The 19,904-nt window shown below is 35.4% G+C and overlaps 1 pseudogene; it reads right to left on the minus strand.

Moving 5' to 3' along the window:
• The window catches only part of LOC136125104 (WD repeat domain phosphoinositide-interacting protein 3 pseudogene), a 97,427-nt pseudogene extending 79,726 nt beyond the window's left edge, over positions 1 to 17,701 (minus strand).
• Positions 17,702 to 19,904: the final 2,203 nt, after the last annotated feature.

The following is a 19,904-nucleotide window of genomic DNA, read 5'->3' on the forward strand; positions in this document are numbered from 1 at the left end:
GGAAGTATTTATCAAAAGCCCTTGGTATAACCTTTTTAATGAATATAAGTTCCCAGAACTTCTCTTAGAAATGAATGACTTTTGGTGCTGATGGGATTTTTAGATAAATTTAATTATTTTGATTTTGATATTCAAAGGGTAGGGAGTTTTAGGCAATGGCAAATGTTCATGGGGTCTTTATTCCCCATTATCTTGGAGATTTTTAAGACAATTTTTCATTTATTTTCATCTTTGTTTTGCTATCCATAATTTCAAACTACCCTATTTCTCATCATCACACCACATCTTTGACACTATAAATGTATGTGATCAACAGCACAACCATGAACTAGCCATCTGTCAAACTAATGGCACCTTTGCCTTGAAAAGAAATGGAAATATTTCTTATTCATTCTCTGTCCCCTAACAGACCCCTTGAACTCTCCTAATCCCCTTTTTCTGACCATTAATTCTCTAGGCAACTGATCCAACATGCTGGACCATTCCTTTTGATTTTACCTTTTTTACTACTTTTGCAGTGTGAAAATTGGAACATGACTCTTTAATAACACACACTTCTTAGATGTTGACCTTTGCCTCTTCTGACCTCTAACTTGTACTTCAGAACTAATATTTTACTCCAGATTTCCCCAGGCCTACATTGGTTATGTGGCTCTTTTTTTGTTAATGATGAATACATAACAGATTAAAAGACTAAAATGTACATCATAAAACCTCATTAATTCTACGTGGCCCCAGAATACACTCTTGTTTGCTTTCCATGATCAATATTTCCAAATGCAATCAGCAGATATTATAAATAAATTTGGAGTCTGTGGTAGCATAATTGTTAAAATACTGAAGAACCAACCTTCTAGCGATTTAGAATAATTCAATTCATACAAAACATTACAAATTATTTTTAGTGGAGTCTAGATAAGGAAAGATAGCTACTCTGAGGGACCAGAAAACAAAGCTATATCTAAGAAGGATAGTCTGGGTTGAAGACAAGTTGATGTGTGTTTGTCATCAATTACTTCTGAAGAGAAAGCACCAGGATCCTAACTGTAGGCAAGGCAAGAGTTCAAGAGCGGGCTTCCCCGGTGGCGCAGTGGTTGAGAGTCCGCCTGCCGATGCGGGGGACACGGGTTCGTGCCCCGGTCCGGGAAGATCCCACATGCCAGCGGAGCGGCTGGGCCCGTGAGCCATGGCCGCTGAGCCTGCGCGTCCGGAGCCTGTGCTCCGCAACGGGAGAGGCCACAGCAGTGAGAGGCCCGCGTACCGCAAACAAAAAAAAACAAAAACAAAAACAAAAACAAAAACAAAAAAAAAAAAAAAAAAAGAGTTCAAGAGCTTGATGAACAGAAGAGCCAGGCAAGAATAAGTGCTCTAACAGGGAGCAAAGGAGGAAGACTTCAATTATAAACAGGGCTGCCCTGTCCAGAGCTCTCTACTTCTGTGTGCTGGCTAACTGGCATCTGGACAGCTTAGGCATGTAAAAGGCACAAGCTTGGTTTGAAAACAAAAAAAATTATAAATACTGTCCCATAAAGCCATATACAAACTATAGCTATAATAAATAACTGAACTTTTTTGGCTTGAATTACTATAGTTAAAGGTAATTGAACTGAAATATATAAGTACACACACACATGCTCACACATACATATTTCAGAATTACCTGCATGACATAACACTGTATTAGCAGCATCGTTACAATAACTTCTTTATCTTTTCTTCCCTGCTGGCATTTCCCATGTGGCATTTTTCTTTACCTACCACCCTCTCAATTGCTTCCAGAATCTTGGCTATTGTCTGAGACTGCTCCTTCCCAATCAGGGATTCATTCCTTCACTCTTCAGGGACAGTTCAGAATGAAATGTATTGTGGTCTGACCAGTGGTAGCTAGAGGTAAAAGAGAATGAATGGATGGATAATATTCCAAAGTCTGAATTCCAAGCAGGCAGGCAACCTCAAGTTAGTCTATCTACAGATTTCAAGGTCCCAGGGGCTATGCTTCCAGTCCAGGGCAAGAGCTCCACTCTCCAGGTAGGATGAGGTTTTCTTGACATAAGTTGGTTGAAGGTGGAGCTCAGCCCTTCACAAGCATCTATCATGGTACTAATCTCTTCAAGAACCTCACTGCAGAATTCTTAGTTTCAAATTTAGAATCTTGGCAATGACATAGCAGCTGGTATACCTGAAATATTAGTTTAGCACACATCAATACCAACTCTATGCTCCATGGATCAACTCACCACCTTTTCTTCAACAAAGCTGCAGCTTTCTGGTCATTAAATGTTCAGGTACAAGGGAAAGGAGTAATATTAAACATACTTTTGGAAGCAAAAAGTCATGTATATAAGCACAGATCGATGTGAGCATTGTGATTGAATAAATCATTCTAAGCATTTATTTAACTCTTTACTACTTAACCGTAAGTCCTTCCATATGTTGGAGAAATATAATTAAAAACAAAATTTCCTCCTAATCCAGAAAACTTCTCCATAAAGGTAGAAGAGAAAGGAAACAATTTTATTATTAAGTAAACACTAAACCAGGCAATTTGCTAAGAGATTGCAAAAACAGAAATAAATCTCATCCTTATATATAGCCAAGTACCCATTTACATACATGTTCTCAAAGTAAACAATAATTGGTCCTCAAGTAAGCAGACTTGACAGCACCATTTGTCACATAGTCTATCCTAATTTCATTTGATAATCGGGGTGACCATCTATGTTAGCTAATTGGCTTCATCCAAAGGAATGTAATTTTCTGATATATTTATAACAAAAGGTAGTTTTGCAACTTGGAGCAAGGCACTGGCTGACTGAAGTTAGGCTCTTACTCTCCCTCAGAAAGTGGGAGATAGAGGCACCATGTTCCTTGATGATTATGTTTCAAAGAGAGAGTTTCCAGGTCCTTGAAAAAGAGCTTCCTGGACCATAAAGCTGCAAAAAGGCTTATTTCATTTTTAAAAGACTTATATGCATCTCAAAAAGACAGAGAAAGAACTTAATTACAAATTTTCTGAAGTAAATATATTAAAACATCACTTTGTACACCTTAAATATATACAATTTTTTTATTTAAAAAAATTTAAACAACTCACTACTGGGGGAAAAGAAAGGACACTTTTGTTTGGAGGGGGTTTGGAAGAAAAACGCAGAACATTTCTAATTTGAATAGGATTAAATCTATTTTCCAGGAAAAAAATAAACAAATAAAGGGAGAGGAAAACCATAAACAAAATGAAAAGAAAACCCACAGAACGGGAGAAAATATTTGCAAACGAAGTGACTAATAAGGGATTAATCTCCAAAATATACAAACAGCTCATGCAGCTCAATATCAAAATAAAAAAACAAACAACCCAATCAAAAACTGGGTAGAAGATCTAAAACAGATATTTCTACAAAGAAGACATACAGATGGCCAAAAAAGCATATCAAAATATGATCAACATTACTAATTTTCTGAGAAAATTCCATACTGTCTTCACTAGTGGTTGCACCAATTTACATTCCCACCAACAGTGCAAAAGGGTTCTCTTTTCTCCACAACCTCACTATGACTTATTATTTCTTGTCTTTTTGATAATCGCCATTCTAACAGGTGTGAGGTGATCTTACTGTGGTTTTGATTTGCATTTCCCTGATGATTAACAATGTTGAACATCTTTTCATATTCCTGTTGGCCATCTGCATGTCATTTTTGGAAAAATGTCTATTCAGATATTCTGCCCATTTTTTGATTGGATTGTTGGGTTTTTTACTATTGAGTTTTATGAGTACTTTATATACTTTTGATATTAACCCATTATTATATGATTTGCAAATATCTTCTCTCTTTCAGTAGATTGCCTTTTCATTTTGTTGATGGTTTCCTTTGCTCTGCAGGAGATTTTTAGTTTGATATTGTCCCACTTATTTATTTTTGCTTTTGCTGCTTTTGCTTTTTGTGTCAGATTCAAAAAATCACCAAGATCTACGTCAAGGAGTTTACTGCCTATGTTTTCCTCTAAGAGTTTTATGGTTTCAGGTCTTACATTCAATAATCCATTTGAGTCAATTTTGGGGTATGATATAAGTTAATGTCCCCGTTTCATTCAATTTTCTTAACACCATTTATTGAAGAGACTTTCTTTGGCCAACTGTATATTCTTGACTCCTCTGTCATACATTAATTGACCATATATGCATAGGTTTATTCATGGGCTCTCTCTTCTGTTCCATTGATCTACAATATGTGTCTGTTTTTATGCCAATACCATATTGCTTTAATTACAATAACTTTGTAATACAGTTTGAAATCAGAAAGCATGATGCCTCTGGCTTTGTTCTTCTTTCTCACTATTGATTTAGCTATTCAGCGTTCTTTTTTGGTTCCATACTTAGCATTGTTTGTTATATTTTTGTGAAAAATACCACTGAAAAATACATTGAATCTGTATATTGCTTTGGGTAGTATGGACATTTAACAATATTAATTCTTCCAATCCATGAGCATGAAACATCTTTCCATTTATTTGGGTCTTCTCCAGTTTCTTTATCATTGTTTCATAGTTTTTAATATACAGGTCTTTCACTTCCTTAGTTTATTTCCTAGATATTTTATTATTTTTGATGTGATTATAAATGAAATTATTTTATTAATTTCTCTTTATGATAGTTTGTTATTAGTGTAAAGAAATGCAACAGATTTAGGGGTATTGATTTTATATCCTACAACTTTACTGAATTCCTTTATTAGTTCTAATAGTCTTTTGATGGAGCCTTTAGGCTTTTCTATATATAATATGTCATCTACAAATAGTGACAGTTTTACTTCTTCCTTTCCAATTTTGATTCTTTTTATTTCTTTTTCTTGCCTAAATGCTCTGGCTAGGACTTTCAATACTATGTTGAATAAAAGTGGTTAAAATAACATCCTTGTCTTGTTCCTGATCTTAGAGGAAAAGCCTCCAGCTTCTCATTATTGAGTATGATGTTAGCTATAAGCTTGTCATATCTGACTTTTATTACATTGAGGTATGATCCCTCTGTGCCCACTTTGTTGAAAGTTTTTATCATAAATCAATATTGAATTTTGTCAAAAGCTTTTTCTGCATCTATTAAGGTGATCATATGATCTTTATCCTTTTGTTAATATGGTACATCACATTGACTGATTTGCAGATGATTAGACATCCTTGCATTCCTAGAATAAATCCCACTTGATCATTTTTTATGATTCCTTTAATGTATTGCTGAATTCAATTTGTTAATACTTTGTTGAAGATTTTTACATCCATCTTCATCTGCAATATTGGCCTATAATTTTCCCTTTTTGTGGTATCCTTGTCTGGTTTTGGTATCAAGGTAATGCTGGACTCATAACATTTGTTTGGATGAGTTTACCCCTCTTCCATTTTTTTGGAAGAGTTTGAGAAGGATTCTTGTTAATTCTTCTTTGAATATATGGTAGAATTTACCAGCAAAGTCATTAGGTGCTGGCTTTGGGGAGGTTTTTATTATTGATTCATCTCCTTACTAGTAACTGGTCTGTTCATAGTTTCTATTTCATCATGATTCAGTCTTGGTAGGTGGTATGTTTTTAGGAATTTATCCCTTTCTTCTAGGTTGTCCAATTTACTGGCTTATAATTGTTCATAGCAGTCTCTTATGATATTTTGTATTTCTGTGATATCAGTTGTAACTTCTCTTTTATTTCTGATTTTATTTATTTGAGCCCTCTCTCTTTTTTCATTGGTGACTGTAGCTAAAGATTTGTCAATTTTGTTCATCTCTTCAAAGAACAAGCTCTTCATTTCACTGATCTTTTCTATTGTCTTTTTAGTCTCTATTTCATTTATTTCTGCTGTAACTTTTGTTATTTTCTTTCTTCTGCTCATTTAGGGCTTCAACTGTTCTTTTTCTATTCTTTGAAATGTAAAGTTAGGTTGTTTATTTGAGGTAGGCATTTATTGCTATGAACTTCCTTATTAAAACTCCTTTTGCTGCAGCCCATAAGTTTTGTTATGTTACATTTCCATTTTAATCTGTATCAGAAATTTTTTAATTTGTCTTTTGATTTCTTCCTTAACCCATTGGTTATTCAGTAGCATTTTGTTTACTCACCACATATTTGTGAATTTTCCAGTTTTCTTCGTGTAATTAATTTTTAGTTCTATACCATTGTGGTCAGAAGAAAATGCTTGTTATGATTGCAGTTTTCTTAAATTTATTAAGACTTCTTTTGTGGCCTAACATATGACCTGTCTTGGAAAATGTTCCCTGTGCACTTGAGAAGAATGTTATCTTGCTACTTTTGGATAAAATATTCTGTAATTATCCATTAAGTTTATCTGGTCTAACATGTCATTTAAGGCCAATGATTCCTTATTGATTTTCTGTCTGGATGATCTATCCATTGATGTAAGTGGGGTATTAAAATTCCCTCTATTATTGTATTATTTCCTATATTATTGTATTGTTGCCTGTTTCTCCCTTTAGGCCTGTTAACATTTGCTTCATATATTTAGGTGCTCCTATGTTTGGTGCATAAATATTTATGAATGTTATATCCTCTTGTTGAATTGACTCCTTTATCTTTATGTGATGTCCTTCTTTGTCTCATACAGTCTTTGCTTTGAAGTCTATTTTGTCTGATCTAAGTATAGCTAGTCCATATTTCTTTTGGTTTCCATTTGCATGGAATATCCTTTTCTAGCCCTTCACTTTCAGTCTGTGTGTGTCCTTACATCTAAAGTGTGTGCCTTGGAACACTCTATGACATAAATCACAGCAAGATCCTTTTTGACCCACCTCCTAGAGAAATGGAAATAAAAATAAACAAATGGGACCTAATGAAACTTCAAAGCTTGCACAGCAAAGGAAACCATAAACAAGACCAAAAGACAACCCTCAGAATGGGAGAAAATATTTGCAAATGAAGCAACTGACAAAGGATTAATTTCCAAAATTTACAAGCAGCTCAATAACAAAAAAAAACAAACAACCTAATCCAAAAATGGGCAGAAGACCTAAATAGACATTTCTCCAAAGAAGATATACAGACTGCCAACAAACATATGAAAGAATGCTCAACATCATTAATCATTAGAGAACTGCAAATCAAAGTACAATGAGATATCATCTCACACCGGTCAGAAAGGCCATCATCAAAAAATCTAGAAACAATAAATGCTGGAGAGGGTGTGGAGAAAAGGGAACACTCTTGCACTGCTGGTGGGAATGTGAATTGGTACAGCCACTATGGAGAACAGTATGGAGGTTCCTCAAAAAACTACAAATAGAACTACCATATGACCCAGCAATCCCACTACTGGGCATATACCCTGAGGAAACCATAGTTCAAAAAGAGTCATGTACCAAAATGTTCATTGCAGCTCTATTTACAATAGCCCAGAGATGGAAACAACCTAAGTGCCCATCATTGGATGAATGGATAAGGAAGATGTTGCACATATATACAATGGAATATTACTCAGCCATAAAAAGAAACGAAATTGAGCTGTTTGTAATGAGGTGGATAGACCTAGAGTCTGTCATACAGAGTGAAGTAAGTCAGAAAGAGAAAGACAAATACCGTATGCTAACACATATATATGGAATTTAAGGGAAAAAATGTCATGAAGAACCTAGGGGTAAGACAGGAATAAAGACACAGACCTACTGGAGAACAGACTTGAGGATATGGGGACGGGGAAGGGTGAGCTGTGACAAAGTGAGAGAGAGGCATGGACATATATACACTACCAAGCGTACAGTAGATAGCTAGTGGGAAGCAGCCACATAGCACAGGGATATCAGCTTGGTGCTTTGTGACGCCTGGAGGGGTGGGATAGGGAGGGTGGGAGGGAGGGAGATGCAAGAGGGAAGAGATATGGGGACATATGTATATGCATAACTGATTCACTTTGTTATAAAGCAGAAACTAACACACCATTGTAAAGCAATTATACCCCAATAAAGATGTTAAAAAAAAAAAATAAAGTGTGTGCCTTGTAGGCAACAGATAGATGGGTCTCGATTTTTTAATCCATTCAGCCACTTTATGGCTTTTGATGAGAGAATTCAGTCCACTTACATGTAAAGTAAAGATTGATAGGTGTGTGCTTATTGCCATTTTGTTAATTGTTTTCTAGCTGTTTTTGTAGTTCCTCTCTGATCCTTTCTTCTTTTCTTGCTCTCTTACTTTGTGGTTTGACAGCTGACTTTAGTGATATGCTTATCTATTCCTCTCTCTTTATCTTTTGTGTATTTACTATAGGTTTTTGCTTTGTGGTTAGCATAAGGCTTATGTATAACAATGTATATCTATAACAGCCTATTTTAAGTTGATGACAACTTAAGTTTGATCCCATTCTGCTCAACATTTTTACTCTCTCTGCACATTTTATGTTTTTGATATTTTAAATATTTTATCTTGTGTTTACTTTAATTATAAACATAGTTATTTTTACTACTTTCTTTTAACCTTCACATTAAATTTATAAGTAATTAGTCCCCTACCTTTACTATATATTTATTTTTCCAGTAAGATTTATTCTTTCATATGTGTTCTTATTTACTAATTAGCACTATTTTTTTTTTCAGCTTAAAGAAGCCCCTTTAACATTCCTTATAATGTTGGTTTAGTGGTGAGGAACTCCTTTAGCTTTTGTTTGTCTGGATAACTCCTTATTTCTCCTTCAATTCTGAATGGTAAATTTGCTGGGTAGAGTATTCTTGGTGGAAGTTTGTTTTTTTTTTTTCTTTTGGAACTTTGAATTATATTGTGTCACTTCCTTATGGTCTGCAAATTTTGTGCTTAAAGATCTTCTGAGAGCCTTATTGGGGCTTCCTTACACATAACAAGTTTTTCCCTTGTTGCTTTTAATCTTCTCTCCTTGCCTTTACTTTTGACATTTTAATTATAATGTAGCTTTTTGTGGATATTTTGGGGTTCATCTTATTTAGAACTCTCTGGGCTTCCTGGATCTGCATGTCTGTTTCCTTCTCCAGGTTAGGGAAGTTTTCAGCCATTATTTCCTCAAATAAAATGTCTGCTCCTTTCTCTCTCTCTTCTCCTTCTGAGAGCCCTGTAATGTGAATGTTAATTTGTTTTATGTTGTCCCATAAGTTCTTTAATCTATCTTCACTTTGTTTTTATTCTCTTTTCTTCCTGCTCCTTTGATTTGGTGAGTTCCACTGCCTTGTCTTCAAGTTGATTGATCCTTTCTTCTGCTTCTTCTAGTCTGATGTTGAACCCTTTCTAGTGTATTTTTTGGTTCAATTATAATATTCTTCAACTCTGTGACTTCCATTTGGTACTTTCTTCTATTTTCTGTCTCTTTGTTGAAGTTCTCACTGTGTTCATCCATTCTTCTCCCCAGTTCAATGGACATCTTTATTACCATTACTTTGAACACTTTATTAGGTAAATTACTTATCTCCATTTCATTAAGGTTTTTCTGAGGTTTTATCTTGAGTTCCAGTTCAAGATGGAGATGTTCAGCTTAAAGAAGCGCCTTTAACATTCCTTATAATGTTGGTTTAGTGGTGAGGAGCTCACCTCCTTTTATGGACACACTGAATCCGAGTCTACACCTACATATGGAACAAAACAACCCCTAAAAACTGGCTAAATGGTGACTACACATCAGGCAAATGAGAAGAAAACCACATCAGAGTTGGTAGGAAAGAGTGGGACACAATCTCACCATAAATCCCACCTCTAGAACAGCAACCCATTCAAAACCTAGGAGGGAACTCAAAACCTGGAGCTTCTCCCTGAGGAGTAGAGGGTTCAAAACTTACATTGGGCATTCTAACTTTTAAGACATGCTCTTGAGAGATGAACCTCCAAAACATCTAATTTTGAAAACCAATGTGTCCTGAGACCCACAAGATGGCAGTGATGTAAGAAACACCTCTCACAGGGCTCTCAAATTCACCAGCCCCAGGGCCCAGCCCAGAACAGTCAGTCGTGCCCAGACTTAAAGTGAAAGAGGCTCACCTGCTTATATTAAAACCTCAACCTGAGGGGCAGGCATCTAATTTAACACATACATCTAGGAGCCTGCTGGAACACTCTCCAGGGAAGGAGACTGGCAGGTGCCATACTTGCATTCTCCCTTTGCTGTGCTCCACAGCACCAGTATCTCCCAGAAGGGACCTTTACACATGTCTGGTGCCTTGATTTTTGTGGCTGCTTCCCAAAAAATGCCCGTCTGTAAGAAGGCTAGTGATTTAATGACCTCTCTTGGTCTCATCTAGCTATAAAACATGTTATATAATTTTTAACCTTCTTCCAATCAAAGCCTAGCCTAAGAAGACTCTGTGTGGAGAATCCATGGGTTAATCTATTTGTTCAATAAATATTCATTAATCACCTACCATGTGCCATGCAAGTAAGCACTGGGCAATAAATAGACAACTTTCCTGACTCAATGGAGCAGACACTGTGTTTAGCTGAGAGACAGGCAGACCCCACAGGGACTTTGGGCTGTATAGAGTTTGAGTTTTATTCTAAAAACAATGGGAAATCCTTTAGGAATTTTAAGCAAGAAAAATATCTGATTTATAATTTAAAAATCTACTTGTAGCAGATATGGATATCCAACAATTACTATTGATGAAGAATATGAGACAGCTGTCTTGCTCAAGTGACATAAGAGATACTTGTACTTCTTCACCATCCATGTCTAATCCTGTACTACTTGCTTTATATTTTTAAAATATAACTTCTTGTATTCAACCCCACTGCTGCTGGCTTGGCCCAAGGTCTCAGAATCTGTCTCACTAATTTTTTAAATAGGGTCCAGACTTGTTTTACCTCAAAGGGAATTTTTGTCACACCACATCTCTCCTTAAAACCATTCAATGTATCTCTAATATTTAGAGCAACCATAAATCCTGGTTTGCCCATTCTCAGTTTATAACTTTTATCCCAGGGTAATTATTAATAGCACCAACTCTCACCCTCAAAATTTTCCTAGTTTGAATGATAACACATAGCAACTCTAATACTTTTAAAACCACACTCTTCAGCAAGTCATATGAGTCACTCTGAGACCTACATTCTTCCACCCTTGATTGCCTCCACCCTCCACCCTATATTTTCCTGGCATGCTTAGAAAATGCAGTAGTATTATGCATTATGTGTTCTGCTTTCAGTGTCTTTGCACACGGTCTGTATACCTCCCTACTTCTTCCCACAGCTAGCTTCTGTATGATCTTCACATTTCAGAATGGGTTCTATCCTGCCCCCAGCTTAGGTTATGTAATTCTTCTAGTAATACCATAGCTCTCTGTATTCTCAATAACTACCACAAAGCATGAAATGTTTGTTAAAAGTAGCTAAGAAGGGAGGAACGCAGCCAGGCAGGCAAGCAAGAAGGAAAGAATGAAAGAAAGAAGGAAGAAAAGAAGAATAACTCATCTCACACATCAGAGGTGCTTATTAAATTTGGGCTATCATTAACATATAGGCTTTCCTCTAACCTAATTACCATATACATTATAAAAATATTTATCAAGCTCTAGTCTAAAAATATGTACTTGATCACTGATATTTTGTCTTATTCTTAGAGACCTGTAATATAATTGATGAGGTTGCTTCCTTTCCTTTTATAGATAAAGAAACTGAGACTTCCTCCCAAACCTTCCAACTGCTTTTAAGCAGCACTTTTTCATCATTATTGGATTAAAACCAAGGTATACCTAGGATACAGCTATGGATTCTTTTTTATTATTATTATTTTCTGATGAATTATAACTGATTACAAGCTGCAGTTTCTCAACTTGCATTATCACAGATTTTTCACTCATATACTTTTTAGTCAAATCTCATTTCCCAGAGATGGTTGAATTTAATTCATAGGTTTGTACATTCATGTTAAAGTGTGGATATCTGATATTAGAGAAGAGCTACTGACTGTATTATGTCAAAGAGTAACTGAAATGAAGAATGGTTAATATGAGGCTGAAGTTTTCTAGGAAGCTGTGCTGATTATTTTGCATTTCCCCTATACCTCTCCAAGATTTATTCTCTGCCTTTCTCTGCCCTTCACTTTCCCTAGAAGGCTGACATACCTGGACGCTATCTACTAGACTCCTCTGCCAAAGGTCTTCCAGTTGGGTTTGGACACTAGAAGCAGAGGCAGGTATTCTGAAGTCAAGACCGCAGTATTTCTTCACTGCTCCTTTTCTTAGTCTTACCCAGTATATGTAACTTTTTCATTAAAGTCTCTTCATTTGGAATACTTGGGATGAATTCTGTTTTCCTAACGGGATCCTGATTGAAACAGACACATTGTCTTAATTAGTGCTAATAATCAAAATTTAATCATTGAAATTTATGAAATCTCTAACATAGAAAGTATATTAAGTATAATTATATCTGGCAGGAAATAATAAAACACTTGGTTCAAAAGCCTTAAATTAATCAGGTTTTTAAAAAATTTTTATATAATAAGAAGTCTGGAGCTAAATGGCTACCGATATTCATTTTAGACTCCACAGTGTACATTCTGATATATCCTTGACTCACTTAGCCTTTATTTCAGGATCACATGATGGCTGCTCTAGCTCCATCTGTCACATCTTCAGTCAATCAGAAAAAAAAGGGAGAAGAAAGGCAAAAGCAGCTGTATCCTTCTTGGTCAAGACTTAGTTTACTGGAGGCTGCTCTCAGCAAGACTTATGCTTATAGTGTTTCTTATGGGCTGAATTTTGTCCCTCAAAATTGGTATGTTGACGCTCTCACCCCCACTATTTCATAATGTGACTATGTTGGAAATGGGATGATTAAAAAGGTAATTAAATTTAAATGAAGTCATATGGATTGGCCCTAATCAAATCTGATTGGTCTCCTTATAAGAAGAGAAAATTAGGACACACAAAAGAGATACCAGGGATATGCGTACACAGAGGAAACACCATGTGAGGACACAGAAATGTTTCTTTCACCACTCCTTTTCAACATTGTACCAGAAGTCCTAGCTAATGAAATAAGATAAGAATAGAAATTAAAAGTATACAAATTGGGATTTAAGAATAAAACTGGCTATTGGGGGGCTGTTTTTTTGTGGGGGTTTTTTTGGGGGGGCGTTTCTTGCAAATGACATGATATCTATGTAGAAAATCCCAAATAATCAACAACAACAAAAATCCTATAAGCAATTATAGCAACGTTTAAGATACAAGGTTAATACACAGAAGTTCATTGCTTTCCTAGATATCAACCATGGAAAAGTGGAACTTGAAATGACAAACACAACACAATGGCCAAAATCCAGAGCACTGGCTACACCAAATGCTAGCGAGATGTGGAGCAACAGGAGCTCTTACTCATTGTTAGTGGAAACGAAAAATGGTACAGTCACTTTGGAAGACAGATTGGCAGTTTCTTATAAAACTAAACATACTTTTACTATATGATCCCACAATCACACTCCTTGATATTTTAAAGGAGTTGAAAACTTATGTCTAAACAAAAACCTGCACATAGAGGTTTATAGAAGCTTATTCATAATTGCCAAAACTTGGAAGCAACCAGATGTCCTCCAGTAGGTAAACAGATAAACAAACTGTGGTACATTCAGAAAATAAAATATTATTCAGCACTAGAAAGAAATGAGCCATGAAAAGAAATGGAGGAAACTTAAATGCATATTACTAAGTGAAAGAAGCCAATCTGAAAAGGCTGCATACAGTATGATTCCTACTGTATGACATTCTGGGAAAGGCAAAATTGGAGACAAATAGGCTGAGCACAGAGAATTTTTAGGGCAGTGGAACTACTCTGTACGATAGTACAGTGGTGTATACATATCATTATATATGTATCTAAACCTACAGAATGTACCATAGCAAGAGTGAACCCCAGCGTAAGCTATGGACTCTGGGTGATAATGATGTGACAATGTAGCTTCATCAGTTGTAACAAATGTACCACTCTGGTGGGGCATGTTGATAATGAGGGAGGAGGTATATATTTTGGGGCAGGAGGTATATGGTAACTCTCTGTACCCTCCACTCAATTTTGCTGTGAACCTCAAGCTGCTCTAAAAAATTGTCTATTAAAAACTACCATTTATATTGTCATGAAAATGAAGTACTTAGGAACAAATCTAATAAAATATGTTCAGGATCTATATGTGAAAGACCTAGAAAGTGATATTGAAGAAGAACAAGTGAAAAGACTGATACTACATGACTTTAAGCCTTAAAATAAAGCTACAATAACCGAAACAGGGTGGTTTTGGTGAAGGAATAGACAAATAGATCATTAGAACAGAACAGAGAGCCAGAAGTAGACCAGCCAAACACAGCCAACTGAATCTTTGACAAAGGAGAAAAGGTAATTCAATGGAAAAAGATAGTCTTTTCAACAAATTGTGCTGGAACAAATGGACATCCACATGCAAAAATGAATATAAACACCACTGTGAATATTGATGAGGCTAGAAAAATAGGCAGTGGCAAGCCCTTTTAATACTGCAAACAACTATTAGCCTTGTGTATGAATATAGTTCCTATTTACATTATCATTATCAATTTCAGAATTAAAGCAGTTCCAGTTCTTGGAAAAATGACATGACATTATGGAATGAACTAGGATTTTGTGATACCTGAATTATGTCATTTATTAAATCTTTGGTACTGGAAATATTACTTAATATCCCTGAGTAATGTTTCCTCATCTATAAAATGGAAATAAAGACAGTGCCTTCCTTTTCTGACATGTTTATAGAGGTATTATTAAATAATGCATGTGAAACAATAACCATATCATAAACACCTATTTGTATTAGGTGAAGCTAAGGAAACAATGATACAAATTTAAAACCAGATTGGCTTAGAAAATATTATCAGTGATAATGTATCACTAAGGACCTCCCACAAAAAATAGCACTTGAGAAATATTTACTGGTGTACTAGACTGGTACATCAAGTTTTGTTTTGTTTTGTTTCCCCTTATTAAATAATATTCTTTTAAAATATATTCAGTATTTATGATGTATGATTAGATTATGATTCAGAGTTATTCAGTGCCTCATTGGTGCCACTTACTTGGAAACACGGTATTTTCCTGCCTCTTGACATTGGATCTGACTTACTTTGGGCAATGGAATCCTAGTGGACATGACAGAGCCAAAGGCTTGGAAAGTGACTTCAATATTGGTCCTGTCTTTTTGATCCCCAAATCTCCCTGAGAACATGATCTGGCTAGCCCACTGGTTCAAGAGAGTTGAGAGACACTGGAGCAGACCCTCATAGCTGCACCTTGAAGCAGAATATATGTCACTGCAATCTAGATCAGCCAATACCCATCTAATCCCCAGATCTCAGCCCAGCTGAGATCAACAGAATTGTTCAAGTTGACCTGGAGATGCATGATAAATAAATGGTATGGACTGCTGAGATGTTGTGGGTCTTTGTTATCTCTCATTGTTGTGGCAATTTGCTTCCTAATATACCACGTATCTCATTTTACTTATTTCCCTTCTAGGAAGCTCAGAGCCAGGTTTAAAACTCAGTTGTGTCCTTAAGTATTCTGAATATGTAGACATTTATTTGAAAGGGTTTCAAGTTTTAAATTTTATATAATCACTTCCACTTATTTGGATCCTATATTTCTATTTATAATTTATCACTCTTTTTTTTCTGCTTATGTTTTATTCTAAGCTTTACCATGCTTTTAAGAATAAGACAGAGTATAAGTAATAAAACATTGAACAATTACTATGTGCCAGGAATTGTAAATATGGATAAAATGTCTTCCCTGTTGTTGAGGATGCTATAGTCTTATAAAGGAAATAGATATCCAGCAATAGATGTAATAACAATATAATAGGTATAATAATATAACATAATAGCAATATGTATAATATGTATTGAATATATAAAGTTATATAGAAAATATTCTGACAAAACATAGGAAGGAGCTATTAATAATCATGCCAAGGAGTGGTGAAGTCAGACCAGAAAGGCTTCACAGAGTAATATTTGAGCTTGGTATTGAAAGATAAGAATTTCACTAAACATGGAATTGAAAAGGGTTTGTATAGAAATACATGAAGTAATTTGGTGCACCTATAGTGTAAAATGTGAAGCAAAAAGGGACAAAAATTTGTGAAAGTTTGTTTACTATGTTAAAGTGTTTGATGTCATATCTGAAGATGAAAATGGGTAATGCCAAAAGAGAAATGGAATTATAAGAAAATTAAAAACAGTAACAGAAATGAAGAATGCCTCCTACAGGCTCATCATTAGACTCAACACAGATGAAGAAAGAATTGGTGAATTTGAAGTTAGGTCAATAGAAATTTTCCAACCTGCAACTCAAAAAGACAATAATGGAAAAGAAAAAAAACAGAATAAAACGTTCAAGAACTGTGGGACACTATCAAGAGGTGTAACATATCTAAAGGTGATAGGGATTCGCCTTCATTTTTTCAAGAAAAAGAATACAAATGTTTTATGGCTTTATAAGAGTCTTAAAATTCACTCCATAAGAAGATATGGAAGAGACCATCATTCCTACTTTAGTCATTTAATATATATTTATCTATACAGGAACACATATATAAAGCCAGAATTTTCCCTTAAATTAATAAAAATGAAAATTTACATTTAAATAATGAAAATACTAATCGCAATAATAATACATGCAGACTTTATTTTAGTATGCTTTTGCATCACTGACATTTAAGGAATAGACCTGAGAAGGACTTTTTCTGTAATTTAGTTTTCCAAGTCAGGCACAACATACTGAATTTTATCCTTGGCATTTGGCCAGAGTTTCATGAAATGCCTGAATCTGAAACTAGTACAGAAACAAGAGAATTAAATAGTGGGCAATCTTATGTTTGGTTTGAATCTTTCTTGGCAGATTCCCTCTCATTTGGTTTTTCACATCCTCAGCAATAACCCATTACTTAACAATAACAAAGATTGATCAGGTTTACTGGTAAAGCAAAATTTACAAATGGGCTAGACTAGGCTTCCTTTTGCTGCTGTTTTCCTTAGATCACATTGTCAGTATGTATTTCTGGAAAGTAGTGATGAGAATATTAGCCTTGATATTTTACCACTTAATGCATGTTAATGCACATCAGCATCAGGTATGTTGGGAATATCTTCAACACAACTGTAATTGCAATACATTTACCTGAGCCTTTTTGCTCAGGAAGGAAGGGAGGACATTACAAAGAGCTAGTTAAAACCTGATGCTAGAGGACAAGTTCTGAGAGATTGTATCAGAGAGGAGCATCTTCCCAGAGCTGAAAATTAATCGCAAGGGATATCAAGTCCTTATCATGCCACAACAAGTTCAAAAGCCAGGAGGAGAAATAGAGAAGCAACTTGAGAGTGATGTTGTGCATCAGACAGAAAGGCAGAGTCTGGGTTAATGGCTGAGAAGAATCTAATGGCAGCCACTGCTAACATACTACAGGTGGGTATACAGTAAGTGCATGAGGGTTTTGAACTGCCTTTAGCATGAGAGTGTACCTATCTCAGCATTAATCTAAAACTCATTTTACATATTCTCTATAGATCAGGGGTCCCTAACCCCCAGGCCACAGACTGGTACTGGTCCACGGTCTGTTTAGGAACCAGGCCGCACAGCAGGAGGTGAGCAGCAGGTGAACGAGGAAAGCTTCATCTGCCATTCTCCTTCGTTCCCCATCACTCGCACTACCACCTGAACCACCCCCTGCACCCATCCCCACCCTCCCACTGTGGAAAAACTGTCTTCGACGAAATCAGTCCCTGGTGCCAAAAAGGTTGGGGACCACTGCTATAGATGATGGTGGTCTTGAGCCTATAACATCCTTGATGGTAAAATGTCTTCATTACTTTTTTAAACAAGTTTCTTCTAACATACACACACACGCATATATCTTCTCTACTCCTAGGGTAGTATTCTGTACAGTTCTCTCACAGACGTACTTACAGCTTTGCACAAGAGCATCGATGTATCATGTAGTTCTGAGCAAATGAGCTGAGAAAAACTAAGGATTATTTTTACTATTAGAGAATCATTAGAGCAAAGAACTTACTAAACATAGCATTGGGTTCCTAAATGACTCTTACATTTACTTCTTAATAGTTCAGTCTTTTACTGGAGTAGTCCAATAGCAAAACCATTCACAATTTTCAAGACTATATTCTGAACTTTTTTTATTATGTTCTTTAGATTCAGTGCTCTCTTCATAACTGTTTCTATAATCTACAGACTAGTCTCCATCTTTTGATGACCTATATATTATGCAATAAAACTTTTCTTTATTTTTCAATCTATCTACTATTTCTGTATTTTTAAACTCTTCTAGTTTAAATGGAAAGAACACTGAAGTTGGAGTAAAAGCATCTGAGTATAGATATTAGTTCTGTTATTTTATATTTATGTGACCTTGGAAAATATCTTGAATGCTTCAATGCCTTAGATTCAGTTTTCTGACATCAAAAATAAAATTACAAACATGTACTTAGCTCATAGAGTTGTTTTGAAATTAAATTAGATAGTATAAGTGAAAGTTCCAGGCATACATCGAGTGCTCAATAAATATTTGTTACCATTTTGTTGTGAGCTCTCATTGCCCTTAACATTGCTTCTAACATATTTAGAGCCATTATAACATTAAAGTCCTTACTCAGACAAGGCTGAACTGAGCTATAAATTCACTGAGGCGTTCATATTTTTCCAAGGAACAAATCCAAAACTCTTCTTCAAAATTGTAACTATTCATAGGTACAGGACTGCTTAAGATAATGGTGAAATTTAGACAAAATTTCTCCAAAGAACAATGATTTTCTTATAAGGGAAAGACAGAAGGAAAGGTGCTACCTGTGAAACCATCCATCTACCCATTATCTATTCACCTGCACTTTCTCTTCTTTCCCATCACACTTACCCTCTCTTCCTTCCTTCTACCCTCTATTCCCCTACTCACATTTTTTTCTGTCTGCAGCCTCTATATTCACACATAGAGCTCTATGAATTTCAAAATCCAAGGTCTCAGCAAATACTACAACAAATGCTACAGTCCCTTGCTACTCCAGGTGCAGTCCATGAATGATCTGCCTTGTCACAGCCCTGAAGCTTGTTAGATATGCAGAATCTCAGATCCCACCCCAGACACATGGAACCAGATCTGCATTTTAACAGGACTCCCAAGTGATTCTTAGGTACATTAAAGTGTGAGAAGCATTGGTATAGCCAATAGTTCTCTACTCTGGCTGCACATTAGACTGACTTGCAGAACTTGTAAAAATTTATGTGTCCAATCCTTGCCTTCGCAAAAGATTCTAATCTAATTAGTATGCTATGTGGTCTGAGCTTTACTATTTTGTAAAAGCTCCCAGGTGATTCTTACGTGCTGCCATGTTTGAGAGTCTTTTTCCCACTCCAGTCATGTTTTAACACAGTAATACTTTTAAAACTTCATCTCTGTAATCAGTAAGCATTTATACATTAAAACAGCTTTACTACTCATTTAGCAACACTAAAAGGCTATACAAAGAGATGCTAAAAAACACTTCCTATGTTATTTCTTGCAATGGCATGCAGATATACAATGATCTCAAAATTAAAAATTTAACTTACAAAAATTTAAATACGTATAGACATACACATTTGGTTTTGTGTCAAAAATGTATAAATAAAATCTTTTATATAATAAAATCTTCATCTAAAAACTCAGTCCACATATCTCCCATATACATTTATAATTAATAAATAAAAGTTGCATTATAAGACACAGAGGATTCCAAATGAAATGTGAAAGCTACTCTTCTCCAACCGATTTATCTTCCCAAAGGTAATAACTATTAGTATTTACTTTTATCTTCTAGAAAAATTTTAATACCACATGGATAGATTCGTTTTTATTTCCACAGACCAGAATTACACTATACATTGTGTTC

Source organism: Phocoena phocoena, chromosome 6, assembly GCF_963924675.1.
Source record: "Phocoena phocoena chromosome 6, mPhoPho1.1, whole genome shotgun sequence".
Lineage (NCBI taxonomy): Eukaryota > Metazoa > Chordata > Mammalia > Artiodactyla > Phocoenidae > Phocoena > Phocoena phocoena.